The sequence below is a fragment of the Pristiophorus japonicus genome, chromosome 22 (assembly GCF_044704955.1).
Source record: "Pristiophorus japonicus isolate sPriJap1 chromosome 22, sPriJap1.hap1, whole genome shotgun sequence".
NCBI lineage: Eukaryota > Metazoa > Chordata > Chondrichthyes > Pristiophoridae > Pristiophorus > Pristiophorus japonicus.
In genome coordinates this window covers 25,470,029-25,487,015 of record NC_091998.1, presented here as the reverse complement: position 1 = coordinate 25,487,015, position 16,987 = coordinate 25,470,029, and the positions used below count along the sequence as shown (strand labels likewise).

Genomic DNA, 16,987 nt, shown 5'->3' with positions numbered 1-16,987 from the left:
CACATTAAAAAATCAGGCGCAGGTTACAAATTAGGCGTCCAGAACGAGGTGGGGGGGGGAAGGGAAGTCATTAAATTCTATAATAAATCCTTATTTATACTTGTACAAATATTATACAAATAAATCCAACCTGAATAAACATTTATAAGCAAAGAAAAGATTAAATAAACCATCTTCCTACCTGTGTGAAAGTGCTTCAGGCAGGCCTTTCGGAACCGAAGGCTGAACGGGCCGGCCGGAGACTTCGGGCAGGGCCCGTCCCCAGAACCAGATTTACAGGTAGGTGGCGTTGGGTTGGGGAGGTTCGGTTCGGGTCGGGGGGGGAGGGAGGGAGGGAGAGAGAGAGGGAGGATGCGGGAGAGAGGGAGGGAGAGAGAGAGAGAGGGAGGATGCGGGAGAGAGGGAGGGAGGGGGAGAGGGAGGGAGAGGGAGAGGGAGGGAGGTAGAGAGAGGGAGTGAGGGGAAGGTCGGGTCGGATCCAGTCCGGGAGCAGGTCCAGTCGGGGGGGGTGCGGGGAGCGGGAACAGGAGTGCGGGTCGGGTCGGGTCCAGTCGGGGGGGGGGGGGAGCGGGAACAGGAGCGCGGGTCGAGTCGGGTCCAGTCGGGGGGGTGGGGAGCGGGAACAGTAGCGCGGGTCGGGTCCAGTCGGGGGGGAGGGGGGGACGGAGCGGGAACAGGAGCGCGGTACGGGTCCAGGCGGGGAGCGGGAACAGGAGCTCGGGTCGGGTCCAGTCGGGGGGGTGGGGAGCGGGAACAGGAGCTCGGGTCCAGTCGGGGGGGGGGGGGGGGAGCGGGAACAGGAGCGCGGGTCGGGTCCAGTCGGGGGAGCGGGAACAGGAGCTCGGGTCCAGTCGGGGGGTGGTGGAGCGGGAACAGGAGCGCGGATCGGGGTGGCAGAGCGGGAACAGGAGCGCGGGTCGGGCCGGGTCCAGTCGGGGGGGGGGGGGCGGAGCGGGAACAGGAGCGCGGGTCGGGTCCAGTCGGGGGGGCGGGGAGCGGGAACAGGAGCTTGGGTCCAGTCGGGGGGGTGGGGGGGATGGTGGAGCGGGAACAGGAGCGCGGGTCGGGGGTGGCAGAGTGGGAACAGGAGCGCGGGTCGGGTCCAGGCGGGGAGCGGGAACAGGAGCGCAGGTCGGGTCGGGTCCAGTCGGGGGGGCGGGGCGCGGGTCGGGTCCAGGCGGGGAGCGGGAACAGGAGCGCGGGTCGGGTCGGGTCCAGGCGGGGAGCGGGAACAGGAGCGCGGGTCGGGTCCAGGCGGGGAGCGGGAACAGGAGCGGGTGTTGGGTCTGGTCCGGAGGCAGGGGGGAGCGGGGCGGGGCGGGGAGCGGGTGTCGGGCCTGGTCCGGAGGCAGGGGGGGCGGCGGGTAGCGGGTGTCGGGTCTGGTCGGCGGGGGGAAGCAGGAGCTGGCCGTGGGAGGAGCCTTATTCACGAAGCCCCAGTGAGGCCATTCGGCCAGGGCTAGGGGCTGCTTGCTTCGGGCCCCTCCCAAACAGTTTCGTGCGCATGGAGCTACTGCTCTTGCATGCCCACTGTAGCGCGCATGTGCAGAGGTCCTGGCACTGTTTTCAGCGCAGGGACCTGGCTCCGCCCCCCTACAGCTCGTGCTGCGCTGCGCCGAGGGCCAGAGGACCTGCAGGGAGGTGGAGAATACGGAGGATATTTTTAGGCGCACTTTGTGGCGCGAAAAACGGGCGTCCAGGTCGGGACTGCGCCGTTCTAGGCGCGTGTGGAAACTTGGGCCCATTATACCAAATAATGTTTTGAAGCCAGAGAGCTATGTCGAAAAAGTCAGAAACCAGCATTCTTCAATTACCAAGTGCCTGCTTCTACTTGGAAGTTTATTGATCTATGGTTCTTGGACATAAATAATTGTTTCTAAAAATACATATACTGCAAAACAATATAAATACTCTAAAATAATTAGTAGTGCTTTACTTCCAGTAAAATAGACCGGCTGTTGTTGAAATGGTCTTTTAAACATCCAGACAATTCTCACATGTCACTGTTCAGCCTTGAAATAAGTGATTTTTAGTTCATTTCTTTATCGGCTCCTTATTGCCTCTTACTCTCCACTCTAACTATGAGCAGGAAGTATGATATTTCTCTCCAGAAGTGCATATGGATGATGAAAATTGTCCACTGCTGATTAGCAGCTAAAGTATGAGTTTTGCATAAATTATTGGAAAATTAAGCTTAAAGTAAATCACCTGAAACCCATAACACCTCCTCTTTCCCCACCCACACACACACACTCCCTCTTCCCCCCACACACACACACACACACACACACACACTCCCTCTTTCCATAGTCACACACACACACACTCCTTGTATTCGCTCTCGCACTAATTTACTAATTTGGTCATCAGGACTCTGGTTTGTCATTCTATTAAGAGAAACATTATCTACTTGTTCAGTGGCCACACTCTATACCGTTTACCAGCCATCACCTTTGTAAGCACAAATATTTCATATTCCCTGAAAAAGATTTTATTTAACAAGTTTTTAAAAATATTTATTTTTTGCTGCCTAGTTTGTACCAATCCGCGTAGTAGCTGTGTGGTGAATTCACTTCTTGGGATACTCAGATATGATTATATTTATTAACCAGACTTTTTGAGTGTTCAATATTGGTGTAAAGGTCACATGTTGCCAATGTGGATAGTATAAAGGGCAGTTTACCTTCCAGCCCAAGCCTTTATGTTGGAGTAATCAATGAATATTTTTTTTAGACACTGTTTTCTTGGAACCTGTGTTATGTTGACCTCATTTGATTCTTTTCCTTAAAATGTATAGAGGAGTCATTAATTTATTTTCCCTGTGGCTGCTAACTGTTTAAATAGTTGCCTTGAATTAGAAGTATTCTGTATCATTTAAAGCAAATTAGGCCCTTGAATTAATGCATTTCATATCATTTAAAACAAAGTGTGAAGATTATTAGAAGCAGTTGTGACGTGCTTGGCCCTCACATCCCTCATTCAGTAATACCATGCAGGTGGAAGAATTTAAGCTTTCTGCACTCCAGTATGCATACTGTTGAGTGTTCCTTTTCACTGAGCTGATCTGATTGCTATGTTTAATCGCTGAGAATTGCTGGACAAGTGGTTTCTTTTCTAACCAAAGTTTTAGCACATAGGGATTAGTTTTTTCACTTGACTTCAAAATTGCTGAATGCCAAAATGAAATGTGACAGCCATGCAAGAGTGCATTGTAACAAAACATTGCCTCATTCATATTTGCTTAAGAATCCTCATATATGAGCAACTAAAAGAATATGGCCACGCCTAGAAGTAAGATATCAAAACTCTGTATACTTTTATAAGTTGTACCTTTTACTTCTAAATAACAGCAGACAGAGCTAGCTGGCTTATCATGATGTCCTTTTGTAAGAGCAGGGAGCAGACTGATGTGCCGAATGGATATCATAATGAATAAGCAGACTTTTCAAGCTGCCAGAGAAAATGGACTCTGGAAAATTTCTTGAAGGTTTCTGAAGGCGGTTTGCTCCTGCGGAGGCTCGAATTTCCACGCTCGGCGAGGCGCTGTATAATGAGGCCACGTTGCAGGCAGCAATCCCTTGCAGTTGCATTTTCCAGTAATAGCCAGAAATTTGTGGTGCTGATTCTCCCCCTCTGGGGAGCTGCAGATGCACGGATTGTATATGTGGTCTTTTGCCCACACAGCAATTGTAAGATGCGCTTGTTGAATCAGTGAGCTTACACACTAATGGGTAGCATTTTCTGTTGATAGAGGAGATGGAGAGTGATGTTCATCATGATTGAGTTTGCTGTTCCAGGCTGCTCTATCCATCTGTGTCAGTGTATATCATTTTTTTTCCCGTAAAACATAAGAGCTTTGGTGTTAGTGTTACATTTAGGTAGCTGAAGTCTGTCCCTGACTAAAGAGGTTTATGATTCACACCGTGATTCAAATATGATTCATATTTTTAGTGACTAGCTATATATCTGTGTATCTTTAATCAGAATTTTTTTTAATGCAGTAGACAAAATGCTTTCTTTGACCAGCAGTACGGTAAGAGATGAGTTTCTACCTGTTCAATTTTGGAACACTGAGCAAATGAGCTCATGTTGCAGATGATTAATGAAGATCAAAGCAAATCCTGCAGATTTCCTAGTATCCAATTGTGTTTCTCTTGTACCTTGTACCTATCTTTCACATCCTGTCTTTCAAAGATGCCATGCCTGAAAGTGCCTCATCTTATAGGGTATCATACCTCAGGATTCATACACCTATAGGGCAAAAATTAATAATTAACAATTAAAAATTAATAATTGAATAAGACTGACTCCTCTCCAGTTACTTACTCTCTTCACCCTTTCTCGGGAATATTCTCATTTCATTTTTATTCTTAATGGGCAAACCTGGGTTTAGGTGACCTGTTCAGGCCACCTGGGCTTTCCTACATTCTCTCATTTAGTCAATAATTGAACACATTGTCACTTTGCTTCCATCATCAGACCACTCCATTGAACAAAAGAATTATATAGCCACATAGTTCTGTTATAGCTAAGGAGAAAACAGGGCTTTGAGAATGACTTGAACAGGAGAGAACAGGGCTTTGAAGGTTTCCTGCTGGCTCTGAGTGCTTCCCAGCTGGCTTGCTTGCTTGCTCACCTGCATACAGTTTTAGCTCACACTCTTCCCACACCTATTGCTCTATCAACTGGAAGAGAGTTGAGAACTGCACTGGTGCCTGCAAAGTGCTTCTCAACCTTCCTGTTCATTTGCGCACTCTGACTACTTGACTGCTTCCTGTTTGTTTACTAGCACAGCTCTAATTACTTTTGCAGTTTGACCACCCAGCCTGAGTGCATCCTGGCCTTTCCATCTCCGCCCCCTCCCACCTGCTCCCCCAGCATTAGTGCTTCATTTTTATTTCCATGCTCGCCCCAAGTGCTTCCTGACTTGTCCGGCCCCAGCCCCACCAATACTTGAAAGAGTAGAGTGAAAAAGAAAATAAGCTGCAGGAAGAGAGAGAGAAGTGAAGGTCGAGTGTAAAAAATGGCTGAGTGATGGACAATGAGAATTGAATCAATGAAGCATGAAGTAAAGGAAGAGGACATGAGATGTGGAGAAAGTAAACTAGACCTATATTCTCTAGAGTTTAGAAGATGTGAGAGGCGATCTCATTTTAACATACAACATTTTTACAGGGCTTGTCAGGGTAGATGCAGGGAGGATGTTTCCTCCAGCTCCTATTTCTTATGTTCTTAGAGAGAGACACTCAAAAGTGAAGGAGGAGAAGAGAACAAATGAAGTAGTAGAGTGAGAGAGCCACTTTTTTGCAATTATGATTACCAGCATCTTTAGGTAGAGGGACTCAAGTCATTGTTCTAATTATGCACAGTGAAGAAAATCTACCAATAGGAAAAAAGAACCGAATCATTCGAGCCACTTAAAAAAAAACATTAAATCCTCGGCTTCCAACTGTTTACTCAACTAAAATTTCTAATATTAAAAATAAGTCTTGTAATATAAGCAGATTTTAAAAAGATATTTTCTTTTAATATATTTACCTATATTTTTTTCTTTTGTGTCTTCATTAATGTTTCAACTAGGAGACTTCACCCTCTGGAAAGCATACAGTTTGAGTTCATACTCTTTCCACACCTATTGCTCTATCAACTGAAGAGTTGAGAACTGCACTGGTGCCTGTAATTCCCAGGACTGCAGTCTGAAGGTGTGCACTGTGGAGGATTGCCAGCATGGATCAGTGTGATTCTCTTAGTGGAACAATACAAAGCATATCCTTCCTCAGGCTATAACAGTATTTATGCATTTGTTTTTCCCACAATTTTCAGCAACTTCAAAATAAATCTTCTAATCTGAATTTCGTAGTATCCAACAGTTGCTAATAATTAGGGTAAGAAAGACGACCAATCAAATTTCAAATGGTTTTTGGCCACCATATTAGAAACTCACCAGCTAAGAAATCTGCTACCCTGTACTGGAATTCGGGCTTGTAATGTAACCTCAGCCCCTCTGAAAAGCTAGATCTTAAGTTCGAGACGTGATGGCGACAATCCAGTTTGGATTAATAGAACAAGGGTTTCATTTCTCTCTGCTAGCTAGGGTCCTCCATGAAATTAGAATGGGCAATCTCAACCAGTTCCCAGTGCGTGTGCTGCATAGGACATGCCTACCTGTTATTTGACAATGCATTTGCAGTCTCATTGGAGAGATTGGAGAGCAGACTAGCGTTGTTACTAATGTAACAGAGTATTATGAGGTGGGTTTGAGGCATGTTTACGAGTCAGAATAATTGATGCTGCAGCCTGCATGTTATATTTTTCATTAGCACAACATTGTTTTTTTTAAACGTTCTTGTTCCCCCTCCCCCTTTTCCAGTATCTCTAGCCCTGTTCTTTTATGTCCGTCTGCAAGAATGTGCTTTTACAATGGGCCTACAAGACAAGTTAGACAGATTAGTGACCAATCATAAGAACATAATAAATAGGAGAAAGAGTATGCCATTCGGCCCTTCAAGCCTGCTCCACCTTTCAGTAAGATCATGGCTGATCTTCTATCTCAACTCCACCTTCCCCATATCTCTTGGTTCCCTTTGGGATCAAAAATCTGTCGATATCTGTCTTGAATATACCAAATGACTGAACATCCACAGCCCTCTGGGGTAGAGAATTCCAAAGATTCCTAACCCTTTGAGTGAAAAAATGTCTCCTCATCTCACTCCTTAATCTGAAACTCTGATCCCTGGTTCTAGACTTCCCAGCCAGGAGAAACATCCTCCCAGCATCTACCCTGTCAAGTCCCTTAAGAATTTTATACGCTTCAATGAGATCACCGCACATTCTTCTAAACTCTAGGGATGGTGGATGCATTGGCTGTGATCTTCCAAAATATCCTAGATTCTTGAACAGTCCAAGCAAATTGGAAGATAGAAAATGTAACCCCGCTATTCAAGAAAGGAAGGCGAGAGAAAACGGAACTACAGGCCAGTTAGCCTGCTATCAGTCATCAGGAAAACGCCGGTAACATAGGCCCCAAGTTTCCACATGATTTGCTCCTGATTTTTAGGAGCAACTGGTGGAGAACGGAGTATCTTAGAAATCGGAATTCTCCACATTTAAGTTTTCTACAGTTCTAGTCAGGTAGAACAGTTTCACTTGAACAGAATTTTTTTTTCAAAAGGGGGCGTGTCCGGCCACTGACGCCTGATTTGAAAGTGAAAACGTACTCCAAACTAACTTAGAATGGAGCAAGTGAAGATTTTTGTAGGCTTGAAAAAACCTTGTCTACACATTAAAAAATCAGGCGTAGGTTGCAAATTAAGCGTCGGGAACGAGGGGGGGAGGGGGGGGAAGGGAACTCATTAAATTCTACAATAAATCCTTAGTTATACTTATACAAATAAATCCAACCTGAATAAAAATTTATAAGCAAAGAAAAGATTAAATAAACCATGTTCCTACCTGTGTGAAAGTTGAGCTGCAGGCCTTTCAGACAGCGGTGCGTTGTGGGCGTCGGTCCTGACGGGAGGGGCAGGCAGCAAGCAGCGTTCCAGTTGAGCTGCAGGCCTTTCAGACAGCGGTGCATTGTGGCATCGTTCCCGATGGGAGGGGCAGGCAGGCAGCAAGCAGCGTTCCACTTGAGCTGCAGGCCTATCAGACAGCGGTGCGTTGTGGCGTCGGTCCCGACGGGAGGGGCAGGCAGGCAGCAAGCAACATTCCACTTGAGCTGCAGGTCTTTCAGACAGCGGTGTGGTGTGGCGTCGGTCCCGACGGGAGGGGCTTTAGGAGCGGTGTCAGTGGCTGGCCGGCAGCCAAAGATACAGCAGCAGCCTTCGAGCTGTGAGGGGGACTGAGGCCATTTGGACAGGGAGAGGCAGCCACATAGACAGTTTTATATTTAAATTTGCAGAATGGGTGCTGCATTGTCAACACCACATATTATGCAATGGTTTGCAGTTGTTCCTACGTTGTGTTGTGTTAATGGAACATGAAACAGTTTTAATGAAAAAATATTTTATTGAAAAGTTAACGTCACTCTAATAAAATATTTGTTGTATCAAACTATACTTTTTAATATGACTCTTGAAGATCACTTATAAACTTGTAAAGTTACAAAACACTTTCTATGTCAAAAATCTTACACTCTAAGATCACTTACACTTCAAGATCACTTTTTAGATGCAAAATTAAATAATTTACAGAATGTGCAAGCATTTGCACTATAAGATCACTTGAAAACTCTGAGATCACTTATAAGTTGTAAAGTTACAAAACTTACAAAACAATTTCAATTTGAAAAATCTTACACTCTGAAGAACACTTAAACTTCAGGATCACTTTTTAGGTGCAAAATTAAATAAGACACAAAAAAATGTGAGAGCATTTACACTATAAGATCACTTAAAAACCATAAGATCCCTTATAAGTTGTAACGTAACAAAACTTACAAAACAATTTCAATTTGAAAAACGCTGCTACATCAAGAACAAGAACAAAAGCAGCAAAGAAAGGCTGCGACCATATCCATATCTCAGTGAATGTTCACTTCCTCATGGGGGTGTCATTTGATTGGCTGGGCTGTGTGCCCTTATTGCAGCAGCTACCTCAACCAGGCCCTCCCTGACGGCCTGTGCCGACACTTGCATGCCCTCCCTGATGGCCTGTGCCGTAATTTGTATGCCCTCCCTGATGGCCTGTGCCGTCGATTGCACTCCCTCGGACATTCCCTCCCTAAGTTCCCGTGTCATTACTGCTATTTCTCCCGTCAGAGCCGTCAACTCTTCACCCACTGCATTGACACCACCAATGAGTGATCGGGTAAGCTCATTGGTCTCCATACCCAGTGCCACAACCTCAGCCGCATCTGTTGCACGCTGCATCTCAGGAGAGCGTGTCTCCAATCTCCTCCTCTGCCTGGGTCTGCCTCGTGGCACCACTACACTGGGAGGCGCGGGCACGGACGGTGGGATGCTCTATGTTCCAGGCTGGAATGGTGGGATGCTCTGTGTTGCAGACGGCAGCACTCGAGTGCGAGCCGTGGGCTGGGATATTGGACGAATGGGTGTAAACTGCTCCATGATATCAGCAGCAACACTGGGACCCGAAGCGTCGGAATCGAAACCAGAGTAGGTGGAACCAGAACCTATGCGAGAGGGAGGCGCAGACTGGGACGGTAGTGCAGTGACTGTAGAAAGCTGCATTATACCAGCAGCACCACAGGGACCCGCAACATCGGAAGCGAAACCATGGATGGTGGGACCAAGACCTATGCTAGGGGTTGAAACTCTGATGCCCCTTGATGGGGGGCTCATAAACATTACATTGGAAGCTCCCCCCCTGCAGACAGTTCAGTCATCGCTGCCATCATCCAGTCTGGATCGTCCGCAGCTGGTTGTACTGGTCCTTGTGTACTCTCAGGATCCTCAGGGTTGGCAGCAGCAGCGCCGTCATCATCATCATCATGTTCTGCAAAATACATCAGAACAGTCAAATGCTTAACAGCAAGGGAGGGGGCCGGGTGGGTGGCATGAGTACTCTCACACATAGCAGGCCAGGCAGCAGGTTGATTTAAAGGGCCACAATGCATTTTCAGGACTTACTCTCTTCCTCACGTGCGGGCCCAGCTTGTGCTGTACCGATTGCTTTACTCCATGTCCGACTCATCATAGCAGCTACCCTTTGTTCCAAAGGTGTCAGTGGATGCAGATTGGGCACGCCTCCTCCTGTCCGAGTTGCCTCCAGTGGATGCAGATTGGGCACGCCTCCTCCTGTCCGAGTTGTCTCCCTTTTGTTGTGGGCCAATTTCTTCTGCAAAGAGTAAAATATAACTTTTTACAGAGTGTGTCAGTCTGCAAGGTGGGACATACAGATAGCCAGCTTACAATTACGATTAAATTAAAAATGGGAAATATTACTTACACTAACTACTTGACCAAGGTCGTGCCATTTCTTTTTACACTGACTTCCAGATCTCCTGGTATGCACCACTGCGCAGTAATCTTCTGCAACTTGGTTCCAGCGTTTCTTCATTTCTTTTGGTGGCACTTTTATGCGACCTCTGTTGCTGGTATCTAGCTCCTGCCATCTCTGCTCAATTACGTTCACTAATATCTCAACTTCCTCATGTAAGAAATTCTTTGTTCTTGGTGGACGTTGATCCATTGCAAAGTTGAATTGGCACTTTTTTTTCTCCAAACACAGTCCTTAATTTGCAGGCACGGGTTCTGCAAGTTTAGCAGTGAAAAGCTGAACTCACTGATTTCAGCAAGTGATTTATTCAGCAGTGCTGCTAAAAGCACTCCCTCACACACAGAAATATCAAGAAAATTAAAATACAAGCCTTTGCAGGGGTCCAAGAACAAATCTTCACGTTTTCTGCAGCACTTTCTAAAATGGCCGAGTGCCAATGTTTACTTCACACTGCGCGTGCGCAAATGCTCCAACGCGCACGCGCAGGGTTGCCGGCACGAAAAAAACTAATTTAAATGGTACCCGCCCCCTCCCACTTACAAAATCGGCGTGAGTGGTAGGCTCCGCCCCCTCTGCGCCACGCCAAGCAGACATCGAGCTGCAAGGTGCTCGAGAATAGCGCGTTTTTTTTCAGGTGCCGTTTTCCGCACGAAAAACAGGCGCCCAGCTCGGAGGGGCGCCAGTTTTGCCGCGTGTGGAAACTTGGGGCCAAAGTACTTAGAAAATCATAATATGATTTGGCAAAGTCAGCATGCTTTTATGAAAGGAAAATAGTGTTTAACAAATTTATTAGAGTTTTTGAGAATGTAACTAGCAGGATAGATAATGGGGAACCAGTAGATGTAGTATATTTGGATTTCCAAAAGGCATTTGATAAGGTGCCGCATAAAAGGTTGCTATGCAAGATGAGCGCTCATGGGGTTGGAATAATATATTAGCATGGATAGAGGATTGGTTAACGGACAGGAAACAGAGAGTTGGGATAAACTGGTCGCTGTAATTAGTCGGATGCCGCAAGGATCAGTGCTTGGATCTCAGCTATTTACAACTATATTAATGACTGAGATGAAGGTATCGAGTGCATTGTATCCAAGTTTGCTGATGATACAAAGCTAGGTGGGAAAGGAAGGTGTGAGGAGGTCACAAAGAGCCTGCAAAGGGATAGAGCGGTGAGGGACAGTAAGGTGACTGATGGAGTCTAATGTGAGGAAATATGAGGTTATTCACTGTGGTAGAAAGAATAGAAAAACAGAATGGGGCCAAAATTGCCCACCACTGGAAACGTATTTCTAACCTAACGTATTTCTCGTGTTTTTACCAGCGCGGTGGATGCGGTGGCCTCTTGAGCGAAATTCCATTCTTTGACTTTTTTCCGTTGGACCAGAGGTCAGTTATAATGGGGGGCTGATATGCGGCAGTGAGCGGAACATAAGAACATAAGAATTAGGAACAGGAGTAGGCCATCTAGCCCCTCGATCCTGCTCCGCCATTCAACAAGATCATGGCTGATCTGGCCGTGGACTCAGCTCCACTTACCCGCCCGCTCCCCATAACCCTTAATTACCTTATTGGTTAAAAATCTTATCTATTTGTGATTTGAATCCATTCAATGAGCTAGCCTCAACTGCTTCCTTGGGCAGAGAATTCCACAGATTCACAAGCCTCTGGGAGAAGAAATTCCTTCTCAACTCTTTTAAATTGGCTCCCCTGTATTTTGAGGCTGTGCCCCCTAGTTCTAGTCTCCCCTACCAGTGGAAACAACCTTTCTGCCTCTATCTTGTCTATCCCTTTCATTATTTTAAATGTTTCTATAAGATCACCCCTCATCCTTCTGAACTCCAACGAGTAAAGACCCAGTCTACTCAATCTATCATCATAAGGTAACCCACTCATCTCTGGAATCAGCCTACTGAATCGTCTCTGTACCCGCTCCAAAGTCAGTATATCCTTCCTTAAGTAAGGTTACCAAAACTGCACGCAGTACTCCAAGTGCGGCCTCACCAATACCCTGTACAATTGCAGCAGGACTTCCCTGCTTTTGTACTCCATCCCTCTCGCAATGAAGGCCAACATTCCATTTCAGATTACCTGCAAACTAACTTTTTGGGATTCATTCACAAGGACCCCCAGGTCCCTCTGCACCACAGCATGTTGTAATTTCTCCCCATTCAAATAATATTCCCTTTTACTGTGTTTTTTTTCCCCAAGGTGGATGACCTCACATTTTCCGACATTGTATTCCATCTGCCACACCTTGGCCCATTCGCTTAACCTATCTAAATCTCTTTGCAGCCTCTGTGTGTCCTCTACACAACCCGCTTTCCCACTAATCTTTGTGTCATCTGCAAATTTTGTTACACTACACTCTGTCCCCTCTTCCAGGTCATCTATGTATATTGTAAACAGTTGTGGTCCCAGCACCGATCCCTGTGGCACACCACTAACCACCGATTTCCAACCCGAAAAGGACTCATTTATCCCGACTCTCTGCTTTCTGTTAGCCAGCCAATTCTCGATCCATGCTAATACATTTCCTCTGACTCCGCGTCCTTTATCTTCTGCAGTAACATTTTGTGTGGCACCTTATCGAATGCCTTTTGGAAATCTAAATGCACCACATCCATCGGTACACCTCTATCCACCATGCTCATTATATCCTCAAAGAATTCCAGTAAATTAGATAAACATGATTTCCCCTTCATGAATCCATGTTGCGTCTGCTTGATTGCACTATTCCTATCTAGATGTCCCGCTATTTCTTCCTTAATGATAGCTTCAAGCATTTTTCCCACTACAGATAGTTACCTGCCTTTTGTCTGCCTCCTTTTTTTAAACAGAGGCGTTACATTAGCTGCTTTGCAATCCGCTGGTACCTCCCCAGAGTCCAGAAAATTTTGGTAGATTATAACGAATGCATCTGCTATAACTTCCGCCATCTCTTCTAATACCCTGGGATGCATTTCATCAGGACCAGGGGACTTGTCTACCTTGAGTCCCATTAGCCTGTCCAGCACTACCCCCCTAGTGATAGTGATTATCTCAAGGTCCTTCCTTCCCACATTCCCGTGACCAGCAATCTTTCATGGTTTTTGTGTCTTCCACTGTGAAGACTGAAGCAAAATAATTGTTTAAGGTCTCAGCCATTTCCACATTTCCCATTATTAAATCCCCCTTCTCATATTCTAAGGGACCAACATTTACTTTAGTCATTCTTTTCCGTTTTATATATCGGTAAAAGCTTTTACTATCTGTTTTTATGTTTTGCGCAAGTTTACTTTCATAATCTATCATTCCTTTCTTTATTGCTTTCTTAGTCATTCTTTGCTATCGTTTAAAATTTTCCCAATCTTCTAGCTTCCCACTAACCTTGGCCACCTTATACGCATTGGTTTTTAATTTCATACTCTCCTTTATTTCTTTGGTTATCCACGGCTGGTTATCCCTTCGCTTTCCGCCCTTCTTTTTCACTGGAATATATTTTTGTTGAGCACTATGAAAGAACTCCTTAAAAAGTCCTCCACTGTTCCTCAATTGTGCCACCGTTTAGTCTGTGTTCCCAGTCTACTTTAGCCAACTCTGCCCTCATCCCACTGTAGTCCCCTTTGTTTAATCATAGTACGCTCGTTTGAGACACAACTTCCTCACCCTCAATCTGTATTACAAATTCAACCATACTGTGATCACTCATTCCGAGAGGATCTTTTACTAGGAGATCGTTTATTATTCCTGTCTCATTACACAGGACCAGATCTAAGATAGCTTGCTCCCTTGTAGGTTCCCTAACATACTGTTCTAAGAAACAATCCCGTATGCATTCTATGAATTCCTCCTCAAGGCTACCCCGTGCGATTTGATTTGACCAATCGATATGTAGGTTAAAATCCCCCATGATTACTGCTGTTCCTTTTTCACATGCCTACATTATTCCCTTGATTATTGTCCGCCCCACCGTGAAGTTATTATTTGGGGGCCTATAAACTATGCCCACCAGTGACTTTTTCCCCTTACTACCTCTAATCTCCACCCACAATGATTCAATATTTTGTTCATTAGAGCCAATATCGTCTCTCACAACTGCCCTAATATCATCCTTTATTATCAGAGCTGCCCCACCTCCTTTCCCTTGTCTATCTTTCCAAATTGTCAGAGTTCGCACTCTAGAGGGGCGGAAGTTGGGAGTGGGCGAGTGACCGCGTCACCACAGCTCTCCTTCACTTAAAGAGGAGAACCTGCGCGAATCTTAAGTTCGGTCCATTGGGCCACCAGGGAGGGTTTGTGCCAGGCTGCCTGTTGGGAGCATAATTGTCGGCTGACAAAAAAAACATGGTGACAGCGGCAGTAGGTCCACTCCTTTAATGGGAGTCGCAGCATCATTTTAGAAGGACTACAACCTCACTGCACCGGCAGAAAAAGCTGCTTTTGGCAATGCATTGCGGGAGCAAGATTTTTTCGGCGGAATTTCGCCATCGGCGGGGGCGGAGGGACATCGACGGTGCACGCTCTTAGGATGGATCGGCAGCAGTGGAGTGGTGGCAGGGGGGAGTGGGTCACCGCCGGGATATTGCAGGAGCAGAATTTTCAAAATGTGGCTAAACGAAAAATCGGCGCCATTGCACTTCGCAGCATGACCACCGATTTCTGGCGGTAACGGGCCTTAAGGGAAGGGGCAATTTCAGCCCCAATAAGTTTTGGTCTTATCTGAGAAAGGACATACATGCCTTAGAGCTGGTGCGAGAAAGGACATACATGCCTTAGAGCTGGTGCAAGAAAGGTTGACTAGATTGATCCCTGGGATGAGAGGGTTGTCCTAATGAGGGGAGATTGAATAGATTGGACCTATACTCTTTGGAGTTTATAAGAGGTGATCTCATTCAAACATAAGATTCTGAGGGGGATTGAGAGGGTAGATGCCGAGATGTTTCCCCTAGCTGGAGAGTCTAGAATTAGGGGACATAGTCTCAGGATAAGGGGTGACCATTTAAGACTGAGATCAGGAGGAATTTTTTCACTCAGAATCTTTGGAATTCTCTATCAGAAAGGGCTGTGGATTCTGAGTCGTTGAGTATATTCAAGGCTGAACGATTTGTGGACTAGGGGAATCAAGGGATATGGGGATCGGGTGGGAAAGTGGAGTTGAGGCCGAAGATTAGCCATATTGAATGGCCGCCTCCTGCTCTTAATTCTTATGGACAACACCCCCCCCCCCCCCCCCAAACTCAGGAATTAGTCAAAGGCATATATATCCTTCCTTGGGTAAGGAGACTAAAACTATGCACAATACTCCAGGTGTGGTCTCACGAAGGCCCTATATAATTGCAGTAAGACTTCTTCAATTTTGTACTCCAATCCACTTTGTAATACAGGCTAACATACCATTTGCTTTTCTAATTGCTTGCTGTACCTGCATGTTAACTTTCAGTGATTCATATACAAGGACACCCAGGTCCCTCTGAATACCATCATTTCCCAATTTCTCACCATTTAAAATAGTCAGATTTTCTATTTTTTGGACCAAAGTGGATACGAACATACGAACAGTGACGGACAGTAAAGACCATCTGATCCATTGAGCCTGTCCCACAAAATTGCGATATCTTGTGTATCACAACATATGCACTCCACCCCACCTGAAACCATGTGATCTCCTGGGAGAGGTAACAAAACAGAAAAAAACCCCAGGCCAATTTGGAAAAAAAAATTTGGAAATTCCTCTTTGACCCATCGAGGCGATCGAAACTAGTCCAGTAGATCACTCTGGCCATTAAATATCTTGCAGTACCTACCTTCTGTAAGAGGTGATCGCCGCCACATCCAGAAACAAATCCAGCTTTCGCTTGAAGGAATTCAGCGAGTCTGCATCCACCATGTGAAATGGCAGCTTGTTCCAGAGGTCTACTATTCTCTGGGAAAAGAACCACCTCCTGACATCTAACCTAGATCTAGCCCTATACAACTTAAATTTGTGACCCCTGGTCCTGCCTAATCTATTTAATTGAAATAAACTGTCAGCTGGAACACTGTCTATTCCCTTCATTATCTTATAAACCTCAATTATATCCCCCATAAGTCTACGCTGCTCTAAGGTATAGAGACCCAACTCTTTTAGCCTATCTTGATAACTAAGATATTTTAGTCTTGGAATTAGTCTAGTGGCCCTCTTCTACACCCTTTCCAAAGCCTCAATATCACCCACCATGTGAGGAGACCAAAACTGGACGCAGTATTCCAAGTGCGGCCTGACTAAGATCTTGTACAAAGGACAAAACAGTATGCCTCGTCTTATAGTTAATTGTCCTATGGATACACCCCAACACCATATTTGCTCTCGCTATCGCTGCATGGCATTATTCATGTACCTTTAAGGATGTATGCACTAGAATGCCCAAATCTCTTTCTGTGTCCACCATCTTTAATGCTTTTCCCTGGAGGGTGTACGAATGTTGAGCATTTGCCCTGCCCGCACGCATAGTACTGCACTTATCTAAGTTATACATCATTTTCCAGTCTTGAGCCCAGTCTTCCAACACATTAAGATCTGCCTGAAGCAGACGAGCATCTTCTACAATTTCTAGCCCAGAGTTCCCTGTTCGCTGTGTCTCCTTTCTTTAATAGAAGGGTTACATTTGCTACTTTTCAATCTGTGGGGACTGTTCTAGAATTTAGGGAATTCTGGAATATCAAAACCAATGCATCCACTATCTCTTTGGCCATTTCTTTTAAAAACCCTAGGATATAGCCATCGGGTCCAGAGGATTTGTTGGCTTTTAGTCCCATTATTTTCTCCAGTACTACTTATTTACTAATACTAATTTGTGTAAGCTCCTCATTCTCACTAGACTCTTGGTTCCTCATATTTCTGCAATGTTCTTTGTATCTTCTAATGTGAAGACAGATATAAAGTATTTGTTTAATGTCACTGCCATTTCCTTAGTCCCCATTATACGAACATACGAACAATGACGGACAGGTAAAGACCATCTGGTCCATTGAGCCTGTCCCGCAATGATTTTTCCTGTCTCTGCCTGTA

At 45.5% G+C, this 16,987-nt stretch overlaps 1 protein-coding gene across 7 annotated transcripts in view; it reads left to right on the top strand.

The window, feature by feature from the left end:
- Positions 1–16,987, top strand: part of LOC139234909 (A disintegrin and metalloproteinase with thrombospondin motifs 14) — a 244,455-nt gene that overhangs the window by 132,810 nt on the left and 94,658 nt on the right. The window lies entirely within an intron of this gene.